Here is a 25,293-nt window from a genome sequence, read left to right on the forward strand (position 1 = left end):
ATTTGTATTGTAAACCATTATGTAATGGTGGTGTGTATACAGGATATTTTAGATTATCATTATTTGATAATCTACGTAAAGCTTTTTAAACCTTTATTGATGAAATAAAGGTTATGGTTTGTTTTAAAATGAATGCAGTCTTTGAAAAACGTCTCAATAGAGGTCAAAACCTAGCAACGAAATCAATTAATATGGAACGTTTTTAATCAATAAGAACGGGACATTTCAGTTGGTATCCGAGCGTTGGTCTTAGAGAACCAGAATTTTGCATTAGTGTGTCTTATCGAGTTTGTTAGGATGCATTAGTGAGTCTGGACTTCGACCGTGTTTACTTGAAAAATGATTGCTTAACAAATTTTGTTGGAAACTATATATTTTTAACATGTGAATATTATGTGATATATTAATCTCTTAACGCGTTTGATATTATGTGATAGATGTCTACCTCTAGAACAAGTCCCATTGACTCACCTAATAATAATGAAGAGTCAAATGTAAATTGGAATGATTCGTGGACTGATTCACAAGTTCCCGAAGAGGAACCGGAAGAAGAGTCGGAACCGGAAGAAGAATCGGAACCGGAAGAAGAATCGGAACCGGATGAAGAAATAGAACCGATGGGGGAAATAATAAAACGGTTAAGTAAAAGAAAATCCTCAACCAAATGACCAAGGTTAATTATGGTCAATGGTGTTTCCGCCAAGGAAGCCAAATATTGGGAGGATTACCAATTCTCTGATGAATCGGATTCCGACGAGAATTCCGATGATGTTATAGAAATTACCCCAACTGAATTTAAAAAGGCAAAAGAAAATAATAAGGGAAAGGGCATAAAAATAGAGAAATCTAATTCCAACCCCGATGAACTTTATATGTATCGTCAACCCCCGAAGTCCTTAAGATATAACAATGACCCGGGAACCTCTAAACCACCAGGTTTTTCTAAACCAATGTGGACAACGACGGCTCGTATTAGGGGAACATCATATATCCCTAGAAACTTGGCAAAACGAACCAAAACCGAACAAGAAGAAACGAGCGAGTCGGAATAAGATAGTTGTATTCGTGTGGTGTAATATATGTAATATAGTGTGCTTATGCTTTATGATATATGTAAAAATTGCTTGTATTAATAAGTATTTTTTTTTTATGAATCTAACTCTTATCTATTTTACAGTATAAAAACACAAAATGGATAGACAACCCAATATTTTAAGAGACCTACCCGGAGACATGATTGATGAAATCTTGTCTAGAGTCGGTCAGAATTCTTCGGCACAACTATTTAAGGCGAGATCAGTTTGTAAGACATTCGAAGAACGTTCCAAGAATGCCTTGGTTTATAAAAGGATTTCGTTTGAAAGATGGGGGATATCACATTGGGAAACCCATAAGTTACGATGTGTTTACTTTGACGCATATATTGCGGGGAACCTAAATGCTATTTTACGCAATGGGTTAAGAAATTATTTTGACTCAATATATCCGAATATTGGACTTCGTGATTTAGAAAAAGCGGCTAACATGCAACATAAAGAAGCATGTTATGCTTACGGATTAGTAATGTTCGCTTCTCACCAAAGTGAGAACAAGAACATCGGGCTACAACTATTAAACAAAACGTTCCCACAAGTGACGGAGTCGATAATTGGGGTAAGAAATGAGGTTTTTAGATTGTTACGGGACTGTTGGACATTACGTAACCCTCGTCCCTTTGACGACGTTACAACACGCTGTCTTATCAACGGCCATAACGGTTATGTTCCACAAGACCAAGGATGGGAAGTAGTCCTAGTAAAACCAGAATGCATGACTTGTTTCTGGACGTATGAATTACGTGTCTTTATTGCCTTTGCTGAACGACTTGTGTACTAGCTAGAATTATCTTCACAACTATCTTGTATCAAAGTTATTGTGTGATATATTTCATGCTTTATGTAAAATAAGCGGTATTGTAAGTTTGTAAAATATTGTATAAAAGTTTGAACGCGAAATATTATTATAATCAGTTTTTCATATAGAATTGTTGTAGTTGAATTGTATATTAGCTACTAAGTATGAACTTAACGGGTAGGTACTACCCGAATTTAAACTTATAAAATGCTAATATGAAGAAAAAGCTTTTATAAATGAGTTCATATTATGCTACGAAATACTATTAACTACTCTTAATATTCTGTATGATTAACTTGTTCCATTTGACTATTTTGAAGGAAATGGCACCGACTACTCGACACACCGTGAATATGAATGAAGAGGAATTCCGTACTTTTCTAGCTTCAAACATAGCCGCAGTACAGGCTGCGCTACATACCAACAATAACCTTGGATCTAGCAGTACAGGAAATCGTGTAGGATGCACCTACAAAGAATTCACTGCCTGCAAACCTTTGGAATTTGATGGAACCGAAGGACCGATCGGATTGAAATGGTGGACCGAGAAGGTCGAATCGGTGTTTGCCATAAGTAAGTGTACTGAAGAGGACAAAGTGAAGTATTCTACGCATACCTTCACAGGTTCTGCGTTAACATGGTGGAATACCTATCTAGAGCAAGTGGGACAAGATGATGCGTACGCACTACCGTGGTCAGCATTCAAGCACTTGATGAACGAGAAGTACCGTCCCAGAACCGAGGTCAATAAGCTCAAGACAGAACTTAGAGGGTTACGAACCCAAGGATTTGATATTACCACGTACGAAAGACGATTCACAGAATTGTGCCTATTATGTCCGGGAACGTTCGAAGATGAGGAAGAGAAGAGCGACGCGTTTGTGAAAGGATTACCGGAAAGAATCCAAGAAGATATAAGTTCACACGAGCCCGCCTCCATACAACAGGCATGTAGAATGGCTCACAAATTAGTGAACCAGATTGAAGAAAGAATTAAAGAACAGACTGCTGAAGAGGCCAATGTGAAGCAAGTCAAAAGAAAGTGGGAGGAAAACGGTGATAAGAATCACCAATACAACAACAACAGCAATTACAACAATAATCGCAACAATTATCCCAACAATCGCAACATCAATCGCAACTACAACAAACGGCCCAACAACAACAACAACAACAACAACAACAACAGCAACTACAACAATCATCCCAACAACAATAATAACCGCAACAACAACAACAACAATCATAAGCAGCTATGCCAAAGGTGTGAAAAGTATCACTCGGGGTTCTGCACCAAAGTTTGCAACAAGTGTAAAAGAAATGGTCATAGCGCAGTGAAGTGTGAGGTCTACGGACCAGGGGTTAATAGAACGAAAGGAACAAATGGTGTCGGAACGAGTAATGGCGGAGCAAGTAGTGTCGGAGCAAGTTATGCCAATGTAGTTTGTTATAAATGTGGAAAATCGGGCCACATTATTAGAAATTTCCCGAACCAGGAGAACACGAATGGACAAGGCCGCGGAAGAGTTTTCAATATTAATGCGGCAGAGGCACAGGAAGACCCGGAGCTTGTTACGGGTACGTTTCTTATTGACAATAAATCTGCTTACGTTTTATTTGATTCGGGTGCGGATAGAAGCTATATGAGTAGAGATTTTTGTGCTAAATTAAGTTGTCCATTGACGCCTTTGGGTAGTAAATTTTTACTCGAATTAGCAAATGGTAAATTAATTTCAGCAGATAATATATGTCGGAATCGAGAAATTAAACTGGTTAGCGAAACATTTAAGATTGATTTGATACCAGTAGAGTTAGGGAGTTTTGATGTGATAATCGGTATGGACTGGTTGAAAGAAGTGAAAGCAGAGATCGTTTGTTACAAAAATGCAATTCGCATTATACGAGAAAAAGGAAAACCCTTAATGGTGTACGGAGAAAAGGGCAACACGAAGCTACATCTTATTAGTAATTTGAAGGCACAAAAACTAATAAGAAAAGGTTGCTATGCTGTTCTAGCACACGTCGAGAAAGTACAAACTGAAGAAAAGAGCATCAATGATGTTCCCATTGCAAAAGAATTTCCCGATGTATTTCCGAAAGAATTACCGGGATTACCCCCACATCGATCCGTTGAATTTCAAATAGATCTTGTACCAGGAGCTGCACCAATAGCTCGTGCTCCTTACAGACTCGCACCCAGCGAGATGAAAGAACTGCAAAGCCAATTACAAGAACTTTTAGAGCGTGGTTTCATTCGACCAAGCACATCACCGTGGGGAGCTCCTGTTTTGTTTGTCAAGAAGAAAGATGGTACATTCAGGTTGTGTATCGACTACCGAGAGTTGAACAAACTTACCATCAAGAACCGCTACCCACTATCGAGAATCGACGACTTATTTGATCAACTACAAGGCTCGTCTGTTTATTCAAAGATTGACTTACGTTCCGGGTATCATCAAATGCGGGTGAAAGAAGATGATATTCCAAAGACTGCTTTCAGAACACGTTACGGTCATTACGAGTTTATGGTCATGCCGTTTGGTTTAACTAATGCACCAGCTGTGTTCATGGACCTTATGAACCGAGTGTGTGGACCATACCTTGACAAGTTTGTCATTGTTTTCATTGATGACTTACTTATTTACTCAAAGAATGACCAAGAACACGGTGAACATTTGAGAAAGGTGTTAGAAGTATTGAGGAAGGAAGAATTGTACGCTAAGTTTTCAAAGTGTGCATTTTGGTTGGAAGAAGTTCAATTCCTCGGTCACATAGTGAACAAAGAAGGTATTAAGGTGGATCCGGCAAAGATAGAAACTGTTGAAAAGTGGGAAACCCCGAAAACTCCGAAACACATACGCCAGTTTTTAGGACTAGCTGGTTACTACATAAGGTTCATCCAAGACTTTTCCAGAATAGCAAAACCCTTGACTGCATTAACGCATAAAGGGAAGAAATTTGAATGGAATGATGAACAAGAGAAAGCGTTTCGGTTATTGAAGAAAAAGCTAACTACGGCACCTATATTGTCATTGCCTGAAGGGAATGATGATTTTGTGATTTATTGTAACGCATCAAAGCAAGGTCTCGGTTGTGTATTAATGCAACGAACGAAGGTGATTGCTTATGCGTCTAGACAATTGAAGATTCACGAGCAAAATTATACGACGCATGATTTGGAATTAGGCGCGGTTGTTTTTGCATTAAAGACTTGGAGGCACTACTTATATGGGGTCAAAAGTATTATATATACCGACCACAAAAGTCTTCAACACATATTTAATCAGAAACAACTGAATATGAGGCAGCGTAGGTGGATTGAATTATTGAATGATTACGACTTTGAGATTCGTTACCACCCGGGGAAGGCAAATGTGGTAGCCGATGCCTTGAGCAGGAAGGACAGAGAACCCATTCGAGTAAAATCTATGAATATAATGATTCATAATAACCTTACTACTCAAATAAAGGAGGCGCAACAAGGAGTTTTAAAAGAGGGAAATTTAAAGGACGAAATACCCAAAGGATCGGAGAAGCATCTTAATATTCGGGAAGACGGAACCCGGTATAGGGCTGAAAGGATTTGGGTACCAAAATTTGGAGATATGAGAGAAATGGTACTTAGAGAAGCTCATAAAACCAGATACTCAATACATCCTGGAACGGAGAAGATGTACAAGGATCTCAAGAAACATTTTTGGTGGCCGGGTATGAAAGCCGATGTTGCTAAATATGTAGGAGAATGTTTGACGTGTTCTAAGGTCAAAGCTGAGCATCAGAAACCATCAGGTCTACTTCAACAACCCGAAATCCCGGAATGGAAATGGGAAAACATTACCATGGATTTCATCACTAAATTGCCAAGGACTACAAGTGGTTTTGATACTATTTGGGTAATAGTTGATCGTCTCACCAAATCAGCACACTTCCTGCCAATAAGAGAAGATGACAAGATGGAGAAGTTAGCACGACTGTATTTGAAGGAAGTCATCTCCACACATGGAATACCAATCTCTATTATCTCTGATAGGGATAGCAGATTTATTTCAAGATTCTGGCAGACATTACAGCAAGCATTAGGAACTCGTCTAGACATGAGTACTGCCTATCATCCACAAACTGATGGGTAGAGCGAAAGGACGATACAAACGCTTGAAGACATGCTACGAGCATGTGTTATTGATTTCGGAAACAGTTGGGATCGACATCTACCATTAGCAGAATTTTCCTACAACAACAGCTACCATTCAAGCATTGAGATGGCGCCGTTTGAAGCACTTTATGGTAGAAAGTGCAGGTCTCCGATTTGTTGGAGTGAAGTGGGGGATAGACAGATTACGGGTCCGGAGATTATACAAGAAACTACCGAGAAGATCATCCAAATTCAACAACGGTTGAAAACCGCCCAAAGTCGACAAAAGAGCTACGCTAACATTAAAAGAAAAGATATAGAATTTGAAATTGGAGAGATGGTCATGCTTAAAGTTGCACCTTGGAAAGGCGTTGTTCGATTTGGTAAACGAGGGAAATTAAATCCAAGGTATATTGGACCATTCAAGATTATTGATCGTGTCGGGCCAGTAGCTTACCGACTTGAGTTACCTCAACAACTCGCGGCTGTACATAACACTTTCCACGTCTCGAATTTGAAGAAATGTTTTGCTAAAGAAGATCTCACTATTCCGTTAGATGAAATCCAAATCAACGAAAAACTTCAATTCATCGAAGAACCCGTCGAAATAATGGACCGTGAGGTTAAAAGACTTAAGCAAAACAAGATACCAATTGTTAAGGTTCGATGGAATGCTCGTAGAGGACCCGAGTTCACCTGGGAGAGTGAAGATCAGATGAAGAAGAAATACCCGCATCTATTTCCAGAAGATTCGTCAACACCTTCAACAGCTTAAAATTTCGGGACGAAATTTATTTAACGGGTAGGTACTGTAGTGACCCGAACTTTTCCATGTTTATATATATTAATTGAGATTGATATTTACATGATTAAATTTTTCCAACATGTTAATCAATCAAACTTGTTAAGACTTGATTAATTGAAATATGTTTCATATAGACAATTGACCACCTAAGTTGACCGGTGATTCACGAACGTTAAAACTTGTAAAAACTATATGATGACATATATATGGATATATATATAGTTAACATGATACTATGATAAGTAAACATATCATTAAGTATATTAACAATGAACTACATATGTAAAAACAAGACTACTAACTTAATGATTTTTAAACGAGACATATATGTAACGATTATCGTTGTAAAGACATTTAATGTATGTATATCATATTAAGAGATATTCATACATGATAATATCATGATAATATAATAATTTAAAATCTCATTTGATATTATAAACATTGGGTTAACAACATTTAACAAGATCGTTAACCTAAAGGTTTCAAAACAACACTTACATGTAACTACTAACGATGACTTAATGACTCAGTTAAAATGTATATACATGTAGTGTTTTAATATGTATTTATACACTTTTGAAAGACTTCAATACACTTATCAAAATACTTCTACTTAACAAAAATTCTTACAATTACATCCTCGTTCAGTTTCATCAACAATTCTACTCGTATGCACCCGTATTCGTACTCGTACAATACACAGCTTTTAGATGTATGTACTGTTGGTATATACACTCCAATGATCAGCTCTTAGCAGCCCATGTGAGTCACCTAACACATGTGGGAACCATCATTTGGCAACTAGCATGAAATATCTCATAAAATTACAAAAATATGAGTAATCATTCATGACTTATTTACATGAAAACAAAATTACATATCCTTTATATCTAATCCATACACCAACGACCAAAAACACCTACAAACACTTTCATTCTTCAATTTTCTTCATCTAATTGATCTCTCTCAAATTCTATCTTCAAGTTCTAAGTGTTCTTCATATATTTTACAAGTTCTAGTTACATAAAATCAAGAATACTTTCAAGTTTGCTAGCTCACTTCCAATCTTGTAAGGTGATCATCCAACCTCAAGAAATCTTTGTTTATTACAGTAGGTTATCATTCTAATACAAGGTAATAATCATATTCAACCTTTGGTTCAATTTCTATAACTATAACAATCTTATTTCAAGTGATGATCTTACTTGAACTTGTTTTCGTGTCATGATTCTGCTTCAAGAACTTCGAGCCATCCAAGGATCCGTTGAAGCTAGATCCATTTTTCTCTTTTCCAGTAGGTTTATCCAAGGAACTTAAGGTAGTAATGATGTTCATAACATCATTCGATTCATACATATAAAGCTATCTTATTCGAAGGTTTAAACTCGTAATCACTAGAACATAGTTTAGTTAATTCTAAACTTGTTCGCAAACAAAAGTTAATCCTTCTAAATTGACTTTTAAAATTAACTACACACATGTTCTATATCTATATGATATGCTAACTTAATGATTTAAAACCTGGAAACATGAAAAACACCGTAAAACCGGATTTACGCCGCCGTAGTAACACCGCGGGCTGTTTTGGGTTAGTTAATTAAAAACTATGATAAACTTTGATTTAAAAGTTGTTATTTTGAGAAAATGATTTTTATTATGAACATGAAACTATATCCAAAAATTATGGTTAAACTCAAAGTGGAAGTATGTTTTCTAAAATGGTCATCTAGACGTCGTTCTTTCGACTGAAATGACTACCTTTACAAAAATGACTTGTAACTTATTTTTTCGACAATAAACCTATACATTTTCTATTTAGATTCATAAAATAGAGTTCAATATGAAACCATAGCAATTTGATTCACTCAAAACGGATTTAAAATGAAGAAGTTATGGGTAAAACAAGATTGGATAATTTTTCTCATTTTAGCTACGTGAAAATTGGTAACAAATCTATTCCAACCATAACTTAATCAACTTGTATTGTATATTATGTAATCTTGAGATATCATAGACACGTATACAATGTTTCGACCTATCATGTCGACACATCTATATATATTTCGGAACAACCATAGACACTCTATATGTGAATGTTGGAGTTAGCTATACAGGGTTGAGGTTGATTCCAAAATATATATAGTTTGAGTTGTGATCAATACTGAGATACGTATACACTGGGTCGTGGATTGATTCAAGATAATATTTATCGATTTATTTCTGTACATCTAACTGTGGACAACTAGTTGTAGGTTACTAACGAGGACAGCTGACTTAATAAACTTAAAACATCAAAATATATTAAAAGTGTTGTAAATATATTTTAAACATACTTTGATATATATGTATATATTGTTATAGGTTCGTGAATCAACCGGTGGCCAAGTCTTACTTCCCGACGAAGTAAAAAAATCTGTGAAAGTGAGTTATAGTCCCACTTTTAAAATTTAATATTTTTGGGATGAGAATACATGCAGGTTTTATAAATGATTTACAAAATAGACACAAGTACGTGAAACTACATTCTATGGTTGAATTATCGAAATCGAATATGCCCCTTTTTATTAAGTCTGGTAATCTAAGAATTAGGGAACAGACACCCTAATTGACGCGAATCCTAAAGATAGATCTATTGGGCCTAACAAACCCCATCCAAAGTACCGGATGCTTTAGTACTATATCATATTCGAAGGGTGTCCCGGAATGATGGGGATATTCTTATATATATGCATCTTGTTAATGTCGGTTACCAGGTGTTCACCATATGAATAATTTTTATCTCTATGTATGGGATGTGTATTGAAATATGAAATCTTGTGGTCTATTATTATGATTTGATATATATAGGTTAAACCTATAACTCACCAACATTTTTGTTGACGTTTTAAGCATGTTTATTCTCAGGTGATTATTAAGAGCTTCCGCTGTCGCATACTTAAATAAGGACGAGATTTGGAGTCCATGCTTGTATGATATTGTGTAAAAACTGCATTCAAGAAACTTATTTTGTTGTAACATATTTGTATTGTAAACCATTATGTAATGGTCGTGTGTATACAGGATATTTTAGATTATCATTATTTGATAATCTACGTAAAGCTTTTTAAACCTTTATTGATGAAATAAAGGTTATGGTTTGTTTTAAAATGAATGCAGTCTTTGAAAAACGTCTCATATAGAGGTCAAAACCTCGCAACGAAATCAATTAATATGGAACGTTTTTAATCAATAAGAACGGGACATTTCAATGACAACCCCCAAAATACGAATACTAATTGTTCACAGGCAACAAAGCCTTAAATCCACAGGAACACAGACTTGGTACAAGTGTATCAAACATAAAGTAGCCAACATAGATATCATCACAACAAAATAGGATCAAAAGACAAATCACCCATAAAGATCATTCCTCGGCAACCAAAGCAAGGAGTTTAACAGGCTTAGCATCAGAATGGGCAGCGACAGAGGCAACATAGTTGAGTTCAGCATTGGCAAATTGAGCACATGCAGCATCAAGAAGAGCTGAAGCTTGGTCTGTGTATTTCGAATAATCACTAAGTTCAAGTTTGCCCTGCTTAGATAGCTCAGCCAATAACTGACACCTCTCCTCCTACTTACCAGCAAGTACAATGTCGCCAACAAAGGTACTCAACTTCTTGCTACGAATAACCTTCCTAGAAATGTGAGGAATAACTTGGGTGATAACATTAGAGTAATCTGACTTCAAACCGTCAAACCTTCTCTTTTGATCTGTTAAAGCTGAAGTGGCATCTTCTGTCTCTTGACGAAAGACCCTATTCTCTTCTTCCAAATCAGTAATCTTTTTTTCATCCAACTTTCGTCTCTCCTGCTATAACGACCCTCATTTTTCCATTTCTATTTTACTATTTTGCACTTAGGATTTTGTGCTCGTAAACTTTATTTGACAAAACGTTGACCGAATAGTAAACTTTTAGACGACACTCTCTGTTAACTAAAGTTTATGTATTTTTATGATATTGTAAATATTATAACTTTATGTAATTAATAAAATGTGGTGTTTCTCTAAACTATTAAACTTTTGGGGAAAACAATTAAAATTAAATAAAGTGTGGGTTAATCAAATAAATGCATTAATACTAAAAGAAATATGTAAAATATATATGTACATGTTACAGCCGAGTAAAACAAAATTAAATAATATAAAAAAATGGCGGCTCGCTTTAAAAAAAAAACAAAACAAATACAATTAAAAGATACATACTAAGTAATCCTAATCATAATCTAATCCCAATATTTAAATTTATACTAATCCTAATCCTATAGCTCTTTGGAATTAACTATGAGGAATCGTAATTGTGTTGTGATCTAATACTTACACCATAAAAGGATGACCATCTAAAAAGAAAAAAAAAACAAAAACAAAAAACAAGCAATCTCTTCTTTTCTTTTTTTTTGGTCGGCAGATTACAACATCACCCCACAATCCTTAGTCGACTACAACCTTTCCAAAACAACACACCTGCTTCAATTTACTGCAGTCCATCGCCACATTCTGCTGTGTTTCTGCAGCCTCCCAAACTGCCAACTTGAAGCTCGCTTTTGATGCTCTAAACCGCCTGCAAACACCACCCTAAACTACCACCTTTAGGCCGCTACTTCCTGCAGTTTTTCTGCTATTTCTGGTCGCCTAAAACCCGCCACAAAACATCCAAAATAGACCCCATCTGCAGCTTTCTTTTGCTACTACTGCTGTCCGTCAAAACTGCCACCACAACCACCACCCTGCAGCTGTTTTTGGCGACTGAAAACACCACCCAAATAGCCCCCTTTTCTGCTGTTTTGACCGCCCAAAACATCCCAACTGTAGCTGCTCCTGTTGCTGTTTCCCTGCTCGATAAAATAGCCCAAAATCCACCCAATTTGACACCCTGTTGCTGCTTCTTTTTCTGTTTGTTGTCCGCCGCCCAAAAGCACCAAAAATCGCCATCTGTGATCATGGTTGTTCTCCTGTTTCTGCTACTGCTGCTGTTCGGTATTAGCACCATCAAAGTCGCCACCTTTTTGCTTGCCTTGAACCTCTTTTAAGGTATCCTACACCCCTAACTAATAATACTTATAATTGGTTAATTTCTTTGAGTTATATATTAATGTATGAGAATAAAGAGTAAACTTTAAACATAATCACATAAAGATATTAATAACATGATTATGTATGTTAAAAGATTTTTAAAGATGATAAATAATATGGTTATGAAGATGGGTATTAGCATAAGTATTAACACTTTAAAATAATGAATGTAAAAATAAAAATTATGAATATGATCATGTAAAAAAAGATATTGCATGCATGAATGCACGTAAAAAATGTATATGTACATAAGTATAATTAAGATAATGATAACTTTGATGATTAAAAATATTAAGTATGATTAGTAGGATGATGATTATAATTAGTATTGAGATAAAATTTTAATAGTTAAAAACGCTTGTTTGATCTAATAAACCTTGAAGATGATAAAATATTTTGGTAATGAAAATATAAAACTTATCTAAACCAATATATACTCTTTAAATATAATATTGTTGGATAGTTTGAAAAAGGGGTAAAACTTAAATAAATTATTTTCTAGCAAAGTTATTAATTATAATAGGAAGATAACTATAAAAGTTTAAAAGTTTAGGGTGATTTAAAAACATTTAAAGATAATTATGAAAGTGATAATGATGAATACAAAATTGGTTAAGATAACAGTTAAAAGACTTACACTTATCTAAGTTACTTAAACATAATAAGATAAAAGTTAGGCCTTATCTAGGTTATTTAAAACATAATAATATATAATAATAAGATTTAATGAATAAAATTATAATGATAATATAAGATTATAAGTTAAAAGGTTTAACTAAAGTAATGATGTATAATATTACTATAACACATGAAAACCTATCTTATATTATAACACTTTAAATTAAACTAAGTTATATTAACACATAGATATTAAACTATAAAGTATAATAATAGTTCGTTGTGTGTATACACCTATAACGTGAAGGTTATAATCAAAAGATAACGTACGATTTGTACGAACTTCAACGCTACTCACGGTCGTAAGTGAATGATGTCTAGGTTGCCATTTATGGGGGTAACTTGCGGATCTCGAATGCCATGACTTATATTCTGGTCAAGAGTCATGGGTCCCCGGTTACATCTGGTCATTCCTGACTTACTTGATAGCAACGAAGTTCAGACAAAGTTGTACAACGTCTTTCTAAAGGATTATAACCCGAACATACTAAATTTAGAGACTTACTATTAGTGGAAGTTTTCCATAAATAGTAGGTTTCCGAAATTAGAAACTTTTGAGAAATAGGAACTTTTCTCGGAAACCGTCACTGTTAATATAGTTACTATATTAATAAACACACTTTGTTTGTTGACAATAACCATCACTGTTAATATATTCATTATATTAATAAACAAACTTAACGTCCGTTAGACATTAACTAACCGAACGTTATATCTGTAGGTTGAGATCTCCGATTACATACTCCGTTCATACTTCTTGCGTGGAATAACTTACTTGCTACTAAGGTGAACTTCATAGCCCCACTTTTTAACTTCTTTATATACTTATTTTGAACTTTTGGGGTGAGACACATGCTTGCTTTCAAACTATTTTACGATTAGACACAAGTACTTGAAAACTTTATTTTAATTAGTTCAAACTATGCTATGACATGCTTTGATTCATGTTAAATCCCTTCCATGATATCGTTAATTGCTATGTATAAATACAAACTTAGTTATTGTGAGTAGGCCTATTGAGAGCGACATCTCTAACCATCTGACCATTGGTCTTTGGTTACATAATAATGATTAAAACGACACTGACAGTTCAAGGTGTCCCGGTTAATTTTGTTTAGTCTAGATATCATACACCACAGCACTGCTAACGAACTGATTAAACTTTATAACTAAATCTTGTGATCTAAAAACTATTATAAACCTATGTTGTTCACTCAACCATTTTTGGTTGACACTTTAAGCATGTTTTGTCTCAAGTAAAGATTGTTAGAGATTTGTTTGCTATTTGGACTTTCCTGCTTTTGGAGTCCGCATTTTATTATTCATATTATTGCATTAAAACACTTAAGTTTACATTTACATTGTTAAGGATTCATTTGTAATGACTTATACTTTTCGCTGCTTTAATACATTGGTTTTTAATTAAAACGTCGCATTTAGAGTCGTTCTCGCTGTACACTTGTGTTATGATATTGGTTAGTCACATATGACCCCCGGTCCCATTTAGGGGGTGTGATAGAGTGGTATCAGAGCCAGGTTGTTATAGAGTACCAGGATTGCATTTTATGTGTGCCTTATGTGTTAGCTAGGATGCCTTAGCAATCTTCAGGACTATAACCTTTCCTGCCTTAGTTTTAAGCATTTTCCCTTAATCTTTATACTGCCAATTCAACTTACTACATGCTTTTACCTCCATTGATATTTTGTATCCTTTCCTAAGGATGTCAAGCCAAAACCCTATCATCTTGCAAGATCCCGACTCTGAAGGATCAGCTAATATGTGATTGCCATCATATCCATACATCTCTTTATGACCTGACTCCGCCATTGTGATTCTAAGTATTCTTTGACTCACGCGAGTTATAAGACCATCTAGGTTGGTGAAACCAAGGGATGTCACTCATGACTCAACATTCCAACGTCAACTATCTAAGTTTGATCACATATCCTGACCTTGTGGAGTGATATTGAAGTGGAAGTATGAATTAGTGAAATATAATGACGCTTGGCCAACGTGATTATATTACGGTAATTCATATAGAAATTCCAATATCATGACATATGGAATAGAAAGTGAATCAAAGAAAAATTCCCAATCCATTAATTGAAAAAATCTCAAATGTTATTACATGAAGGGTAATTATCATCTGATTTATAGATATACTAAGAGCTCATTTCAACCTATCTATCTCATACCATGAGTATATTAACAAATCCTCATATACCATAAAGGTTGTGAAACTTTACATTCTTTCTTTCTTAAACATTCTATCTCTTTATCTTTTACGCCTAATGGTCACGCTTAATCACTACCATGTCATCGTTGGAAGGAAGGATGCATACTCTTAAGAGACCCGAAGTGACACCCCTAAAATTTCTTCGATGCATGCCTCCTGTAGTTACGCTCCTGGTGTAGATTCTCATAAACCCATTAGGAAACCCGTCGAAGATAAGCGACAACCACTCGTAAGATTTTCAAACGATGATATTATAAACACCACTTTCACCATTACGTTCTCTGTGCTGAGACGGTCAATATCTCACGAGCATAATCTCATGAAGAATAGGACATTCCAACAAGTATCCTTTGATTACCATAGCCAAGGAAAACTTTTCGCACTCATGCATCCATTACTTGGCACCATGCAAGTGATGATGTCAAACCTAAATAATAATCAACCATTGTTAATTCAAAATTTAGGATTAGATATACCACCTAAAGTTTTTCCATATTCTCACGGGCTGTGGCTTGAGCTAAACCCACCCGAATCACATCTGAAAACTACCATAGCAATTAAAAGAACCCCATCGTACTCTAGTGTATTCACATTTCTAGCCAGTTAAGGCTGAAGTATACATATATTTCCATCGCCATATTGAAAAGCACATGATCCCTCACACATTCCATATAATCAAAGGTAGCATTGATATGATTATCATTACGTTATTTATGGTCAAACATCGCGTGATTTGTTGTACTTAAACAATAAGTCGCGACCTTCGAATTGTTAATCATTTTTCTGAAAAATCTTACGATTTCGTCTCGGTGTTAAAAGCATGTTAGATGTATCATTAAATGATCATATAACAATAGGCAAGTGGCACCATGTCCTTACATCGCCCTTACTCATTGGGGAAATTCATACTATCCCGGAAATAATCACAGATTTAACGAGAACTTGATAAATTGATTTTCAATGATCATCACATAGTCGAAAGCCACCGCATTAGCGTGTCTTCACACTTGTCTATGTGAACATCGGATTATTCATGCTCAAGTTATTATGAAATCTTTGTGAATGGTGGAATCAATCAATCCATGAGTACATAATAAGGGCACTTACTCCCAGCCTTCCAACTCCAATACTAGTCTGACCTCTTGACATTTCAAAGTCAACAGTGGATTTACTTCACGTTCTCATGCTCTACCATTCATATCTCACTTGTCAGCAATAGCTTCACACATGTACATTTTGAATTCCAAGAACTTCTGCCCTAATAATAGCCAACAACGTATTTAAATACAATAGATTTCATTACCTCGCAACATTGCTGCTTAAAAATAACCCAAAATTTTCAAAATCCTTCACCCGATCTTCATCGATCTTTTTCCAACTCGCAACCTCCGAAATATTGAAATTCTGTTACCAAAATTTTACACACACTATTTTACTATGCGATTCTCTCAAAATTTTATAAAATAAATTTATTTACTACCATTCGTGCAAATTTTATAAATCGTATATGTTTATATAATAAAGTAAATAAAATTTACCTTTACTTATTTTTGACTAGTACATATAAAATTTTTGACTTTTATAAATCAATTCTCTTATTCAAAAGATATTTTACTTAAAATAGTACATGTTGTACATAACTATAGTTTTACTAAGAAATTCGTTCCTTTTTACATTGTCACCTTAAACGACTCGAACTTCTATAAAGTTTCATTGCTTGTTCATATAAAATTTTCGTATTATTCTACACCACATATTAATCACAATTTCTCTCGTCCTCCGAAACTTATCATTAAGTTCATCATTCAAAACCCTCTGTTCTCATCAACTTTTCTCTTTTTAAGGTTGACCGTTGAGGAGTTTTTACTTCCGATATTTCATGGCTAAACCACAACACTCTCGTAAATATAAATTTTATAATTCAATATTTTGTGGCAAATGCAATCATTTTCGGAAATTTCCTCACCCGGTGAAAACTATTCTATGTAGCCAGTGATTCATATTTCTTCTCATCAGCACTTAAACACATAAGTGAATGATAGATTTACTCGTCATCCGTGCGAGAACGTCTTTCTCATCAAGAGATCACACCTCTCGTGCAGTTTCCTATCAGAAATATAACTTATGATCCTCGCTATCCTCTCTAAAGGAGTTACCTTAAACGTTTATGATGTTTATGTGTTTACTCTAAACTAGTTACAACTAGATGTTATCCTAGACAAATTTTGACCTCTATTTCAACATATGGCTGAAATCATGATCATAAGGTTACATTCTTCAATGTGCTTTCAAAAAAAAAATACTCATTCCAAGGATAAGTTCGCATGTATTATAATATACTGAACGATATCTTTCATTAATCACTCATACCATTCTGAGGGCATTTTAGTAATTATGGCTTGCTTTGCATATAATCCTAATTAGTGACTCCTCAGCTGGAATCTCGTTTTGTCTATTCACATTAGATATTTCTTGAAAACCAAATGTATCATGTCTATGGTTATCTTCAAAATTTGAAGTCGGTAACATATCTAACAAACACAAGTCATGCATCAAGCTACATGGTTGTGATCTCCAAGTAATTCTCTCAGATTGTCTGCCCTAGTATGGCAACATAAGCGCTCAATGGTTTTAAATAAGCTTAGTAATGTTCATGGCACATTTCAGATATCTAATTTACTAAAATGCTTGTAACATCACAATCCCTTTTGAGAAAACCTAGTCAGGTGACACTCATATTATTCCTTTGAACAACCTCCGCATGGATAATAAAATGCACTTCATCGAAGAACCTGTAGAAGTTATGAATCGTGAGATTTAACACTTGAAACAGGGCAACATTTCCTATTGTCAAAATCTGTTGGAATTCACGTAGAGGCCCCGAGTATACCTGGGAACGTGAAGACCAAATGAGACGAAAATATCCACAATTCTTCACTACCACTGATGCATCCGAAGAGTCCACCTAAAACTTCGAGACGAAGTTTTCAATAACGGGGAGGTACTATAACGACCCTCATTTTTTCATTTCTATTTTACTATTTTGCCCTTAGGATTTTGTGCTCGTAAACTTTATTTGACAAAACGTCGACCGAATAGTAAACTTTTAGACGACACTCTCTGTTAACTAAAGTTTATGTATTTTTGTGATATTGTAAATATTATAACTTTATGTAATTAATAAAATGTGGCGTTTCTCTAAACTATTAAACTTTTGGGGGAAAAAATTAAAATTAAATAAAGTGTGGGTTAATCAAATAAATGTATTAATACTAAAAAAATGTAAAATATATATGTACATGTTACAACCGAGTAAAAAAAATTAAATAATATAAAAAAAAATGGCGGCTTGCTTTAAAAAAAACAAAACAAATACAATTAAAAGATACATACTAAGTAATCCTAATCCTAATCTAATTCCAATATTTAAACTTATACTAATCCTAATCCTATAGCTCTTTGGACTAATCTATGAGGAATCCTAATTGTGTTGTGACTCTAATACTTACTGTGATGACCCGGGAATTTTTGATCAAATTTAAACTTGAATCTTATATGGTTTCGACACGATAAGCAAAGTCTGTAATGTGGAGTCTCAAAAACTTTGAAACTATGATCATATATTCAACTGACCTTTTGACTAGTTCCGACGATTCACAAACCTATAATTGAAAATAGAAATGTAAATATAAATAATTATATATGTAAATAATTATATTAAATATATTAATGAACTATTATGTAATTTTATTACTATGAAAGATAACTTTAACAAATTAAAATTTGTTATTTTGAATACATAGAGTATATTAGATATAAACGGCTTCAAACTTAATTTGTCAACATTATCAAAGTATTACATGTATAATGTTACACTTTGAGTTTAATTGTCTAATATATATAACTAGTTATCTATTTAATATTTAAAACATAATTGAATATATATATATATATATATATATATATATATATATATATATATATATATATATATATATAATCTATATATGATTTCTATTTATAATTATGAATATATTGTAATACATGTACATTAAATATTCAATGAATATTACCATATAATATATTAAATAATTATTAAATATTACATAGTAATAAATTACAATATTAAGATATTAAATGTGGTTTCAAGAAGAGTATAATTGTTATACTAATATTATTATCATTAATTCATTATTGTTATAATATTCATATTAATATTAATATCAGTCTTATTAATATTACTAGATATGAAACTTGATACGAATAATGTGTTAAAATTTCTAATATTATTATTATCATTACTAATATATGTATTATTATTATTATTATTTATATCGTTATTACTAAATTATCATAATTATAACTATAATGTTAGTTATTAATATGATTATTTTTATTATTAGTATTAACATAATTAGTATTATTAATTGCATTATGAATAATATTATTATCACCATTATTTTTAATCATCATTATTATTATCCATTATTATCATAATTATTATTAATATAATTATTATTACTTTTATTAATATTATTATTATTATTATTATTATTATTATTATTATTATTATTATTATTTATTAATATTAATTATATAGAATATAAAAGCAAGAATTTCATACAAGTTGTTATGTGTATCTATCTGACTGTTCCAAATTTGATTTCTTGTCTCTAAGATTGATTCCACGACTTTAACCAGTTAAATCCAAAAATATATAGTCAATCTAATCATCTATTTTCGTTAGCAATCCACATCAATATTTTTCTTATTTATTTGATATTTTTTTTATGTTCCTGTAAATCCAAAACGAGACCACAATCCTTTTATATAACATTGTAATTGTCCAGTGATATAGTAAACTACTCAACATCACACTATATACTTTATCTTACTGCAATTTCGAAAATAAAAAAAAAAATTGGAGAACACAGCTTTTAAAGCTCTGTTATTGAACTTTTTAGCAAAGATTCAAAATTGAGTAAATTATCAAAATCTGATAATGTAGTTTCATTAGGAATCTTCTAATTAAACTCTCTGCAAGATTTCAAATCCCAATTCTTTGTATCAAGGTCTAATTTTCGAGTCAAATTTATTTTTGAAAAAGTCAACCGTTTTGTTCATCGTGAAATTCGAAATTGTTAGGATGTTTTAAGTGCAATTGATGAATCCAATAGTTAATAGAGGTGATTTGGAAAATATTTCGTGAAGAAATTATGATCTAAAAATCGCTAAAAATCATAATCAATTTTTTTTCTAAAAGCAGCGACGCTGCAGTAGTATTTTTTTAAATTTTTTTTATTCGTTACAATTTTTTTTTATTCATTTCAAGAACACCTATGTTTGTTTACAAGTGTAATTAAAAAGCAAAATTCGTATCTAGCTGTGTTTTTGAAGTTACAGTCGAATTGAGTGGATTAGAATGAGGAAGATGATGAATTAAAGGAAACGGGTTAAGTATGTTAGGAGTGATACAATTTCAGATAAAACAGGAACGGATGTGTGGTGATGGGTGTTTCAGGTTTTCGAGAGGTCGGGGGTTCGAGTCTTGCACCAGGCACAATTTTTTTTTAAACCCTTTCCAAGGTAGTTTTCTATTTTATTATTATTATTTTTATTATTATTATTATTATTATTATTATTATTATTATTATTATTATTATTATTATTATTATTATTATTATTATTATTATTATTATTATTAATTTTATTATTATTGCCATTATTATGATTATTATTGTTAATGTTAGGATTGTTGTTGTTATAAGTAATTCAATTATAAGTATTATTATTATTATTATTATTAGTATAAGAGTCACTTATCAATTGTTATTATTATTGATAATGCTAATATTATTATTTTTTTAAAAAATAAAATTGGTATCATTTTATTACTAAATATAAATATTATTATAATTATTACGATTATGATTATTATTATCATTATTAGTATGAAAATAATATAATCTATTATTATTATAATAGCATTAGTATTAATTCATGATTATTAATAACAGTATTAATATCAATATAGGTATTACTATTTTTGACATAAGTATTAATACTATCATTATTATTATAAAGGTTAAAAATAGTATTGTTATTGAAGATCATTATAGCTATTACTAAAAACATTATTACTTATTTATCATTTACATTAAAATTATTATTTTTATTATTATTATTATTATTATTGTTATAAGTATTATTATCATTATTAACATCATTAATAGAATCATAAATATTATTATTATTATTAATATTAAGTATTATCATTATTATTACTTTGTCATTACAAATAAAAATTTTAGTATTACTATAAATCCTATTTTTTTTAATAAACAAATGATATATATATTTATATAAAGATATATTTAATATATATAAACCTAACAAAATTTAATATTTTTATATAACAAAATGAATATAAGAAACATATATATATATATTATTAATATAAAAAGAATATAACTAATAAATTTATATATATATATATATATATATATATATATATATATATATATATATATATATATATATATATATATATATATATATATATATATATATATACACTTATTCGATTATGATTATATATATTAATGAATACACAAATGATATAGGTTCGTGAATCCGAGACCAACCCTGCATTTGTTCAATATAGTCATATGTATTTTTACTACAAAATACATTAGGTGAGTTTCATTTGCCTTTTTACCCTTTATATTTTTGGGCTGAGAATACATGCAGGTTTTATAAATGATTTACAAAATAGCCACAAGTACGTGAAACTACATTCTATGGTTGAATTATTGAAATCGAATATGCCTCTTTTTATTAAGTCTGGTAATCTAAGAATTAGGGAACAGACACCTTAATTGACGCGAATCCTAAAATAGATCTATCGGGCCCAACAAGCCCCATCCAAAGTATCGGATGCTTTAGTACTTCAAAATTTATATCATGTCCGAAGGAGGATCCCGGAATTATGGGGATATTCTTATATGCATATTGTGAATGTCGGTTACCAGGTGTTCAATCCATATGAATTATTATTTTTGTTTCTATGCATGGGACGTATATTTTTTACGAGAACTGGAAATGAAATTCTTGTGGTCTATTAAAATGATGGAAATAATTATTTATGCTAAACTAATGAACTCACCAACCTTTTGGTTGACACTTTAAAGCATGTTTATTCTCAGGTGTTAAAGAAATCTTCCGCTGTGCAATTGCTCATTTTAAAGATATTACTTAGAGTCATTCATGACATATTTCAAAAGACTTTATATTCGAGTTGTTGAGTTCATCAAGATTAATATTAAGTCAATTATATTTAGATATATTATAAAATGGTATGCATGTCGTCAACTTTCGATGTAACGAAAGATTGCCTTTTCAAAAACAAATGCAATGGTTGTAAAATGTATCATATAGAGGTCAAGTACTTCGCGATGTAATCAACTGTTGTGAATCGTTTATAATCAATATGGACTTCGTCCAGATAGATTAGGACCGGGTATGACAGTTGGTATCAGAGCGATGGTCTTAGCGAACCAGGTCTTGCATTAGTGTGTCTAACTGATAGCCGTTTAGATGCAATAATGAGTCTGGACTTCGACCGTGTTTGCATGTCAAAAAATTTTGCTTATCATTTCTAGTCGGAAATCATCTGTTTATCATTCTTAGTCTAGACACATCTTACTGCATTGATTGCATGAATAGTGTATAGACAAAAAAATCCATATCTTAGCGTATCTGTCACTGTATACTTTATCTGACACGTTTCCTTAATTTTCTCCGTAATTCACGGGATCTTTGGAAGTATGTATAGATATTCTATATATAATTAGAATATCATTCGATATTCAAAAATCATTTCATATCAAAACCCTTTAACTGATCGTGAGAGATGGATCCTACACCTAGCTTGGATTCCATTAGTTCCGGACGCGATTTCGAGATGTGTATTGAAGCAGACTCCGAAGTCAATGAACCAGAGTGCCTCAACCATTTAGTTATTTTTCTTTCTGGAGGAGATGGGGGTGGGTCTGAGACTTACTTACTCGATGGAGAAATGAAGAAGGCGAGCCCTACCGCGAACCAAACTTACCTCCTAACATCGGAGAAAATGATGTACTCACCGGTGAACCTATGCGTAACACTGTATTCACCCTTCTTACTAAAGTTTTCCACCTCGAAGGTCGCATTACTGCGATCTCAGAAAATATCCAACCTCTATTTTTGAATACCAATCGAAGGGGAATATTAGAAGAAGTTAGGGAACTTCGAATTGATAATCAAGATCTATCGAATCAGATGAGTGGATGGATAGAAATGATAGAGGGTAGGATAGAAACCCTAACAAGAATGGTGCGTGATCTACAAGCTATACTTACTACACCAACATCATCACCAACCTCAGCACCAACAACACTTGTAGCACCGACAACAACAGTACCACCATCACCAGCACCAACAGCATAAACCAGTACCAATAACAACAACATCATTACACGTCTCAACCTCGCAATCTATACCTCGAGCATATTCATAGTTCTATGAATCGTTCTACATAAACTATCTTCGTCCTTCATGGCAATTATGTAATCTCTAATGTTTTAGAGATTATGTACTCTAGTTCTAGCCGTAAATCTGATGAGCTTAATATCACATTGACTTATTAAATCCATGATTACGTTCGAAGAAAATATATGTATATATGTTTTCATAAAGATTGTAATTAAAAGTTTTATTGTACAAACTGTTAATGGTGAAAATATTTTAACGGGTAGGTAATACCCGAGGAATATTTAGATTCCACATTAATAAGTTACACTGTACACTCTTCGAATCTGATTCAACAGTCATTTACTATTCTACTTACATCCACAGATATACGTAACCGTTCACCGCAGAATAACCATTTTTATTCAATTTCATATTTGGATTTTGATTTATCAGAATCCAACAAGTGGCATAATGAAGAAAATATTTGACAAAATAAAATTTGTTAGAAACAAACAAATTAACTATGAGAAATTTTGTTAAGAATCCACGCTAACTGTTCCTAGCTAATTGTTCCTAGCTGACTGATTATATTTTATTTATCGCAATTTACATTCTCGCAATTTTATTTATCGTCATTTAATTTCTGTTATTTACTTTACGCACTTTATTTATCGTTATTTAATTTCTGTTATTTATTTTGCGCACTTTAAATATCGGGACACGTATACAAGGTTTTGACATATCATATCGACGCATTTATATATATTATTTGGAATAACCATAGACACTCTATATGCAGTAATGATCGAGTTCTCTATACAGGGTTGAGGTTGATTCTACAATAATATATATAATTTGAGTTGTGATCGAGTCTGAGACATGTACACGGGTCACGATACGTATTAATTAATTCGAATATTATAAATTAAGCTATATATGAATTATTGGACTGTTAACTGTGGACTATCGACTGTCGACTATCAAGATTAGACAATTAAAAAATGAATTAAAATATTAATTATAACATATGAAACTAAACAATTCTTCAAGTTTGCCACTTGATTTCATATTAGACCTCATTTATATCTTGACGATTACAATCTGCGTTCAAACCTTTCATGATACTTGAAAACACCTCAATCGAGAGGATGAACCAACCGCATTTCATCTATGGAAGGAAAGATTGATGCATATAATTATGCACTTGAAAACACTCAGAACCTGAGTAAACATTTAACACGTATCTGTACTAGCTTCTTTGGCGTTGTTATTACCGAAAATAACTTTACAATCCCTCTTCAAAGTAGCCAATTTTGTCACAGCTCCAGCAAGTCAACTTCGACTTTTCGTTCGAAACAACCTTATTATAACCTTGATATATATATATATATATATATATATATATATATATATATATATATATATATATATATATATATATATATATATATATATATATATATATATATATATATATATATGTGTGTGTGCTCTTTTATTATTACCGGGGAACCTTTCATATGCCACCATGTTACCATCAGCGTTTAATCATCTAAAAACACAATTCTCTTGAAACCACTTCGGAATGATAACCGATGATTCAGATATCGTAGCATTAAATGCAGAGGAAACAGAAAAATTGTAGATGGTCTAAACGGTCAAGAGTTTGATGATAAAGAATGGAGTGTTGGGAATGCTCGATAGAAATTTGATAATGAAAAACAGTAGGAGAATCTGAACAAATCAAAAGGACTAAACTGTACATAAAATCCTGATGATTCTATATCTAATGAAATCTTTGGCCAACACCATGGTTCAGAATCTGAACCCTTACGGATAAATCTTCTTCATCATCCTTCGATATTAGAAATTTCAAGATATCATTGTATCTATCATTATAAATATCCTTCATATTTCTGAACAT

Source organism: Rutidosis leptorrhynchoides, chromosome 7 (genome assembly GCF_046630445.1).
Source record: "Rutidosis leptorrhynchoides isolate AG116_Rl617_1_P2 chromosome 7, CSIRO_AGI_Rlap_v1, whole genome shotgun sequence".
NCBI classification, from domain to species: domain Eukaryota; kingdom Viridiplantae; phylum Streptophyta; class Magnoliopsida; order Asterales; family Asteraceae; genus Rutidosis; species Rutidosis leptorrhynchoides.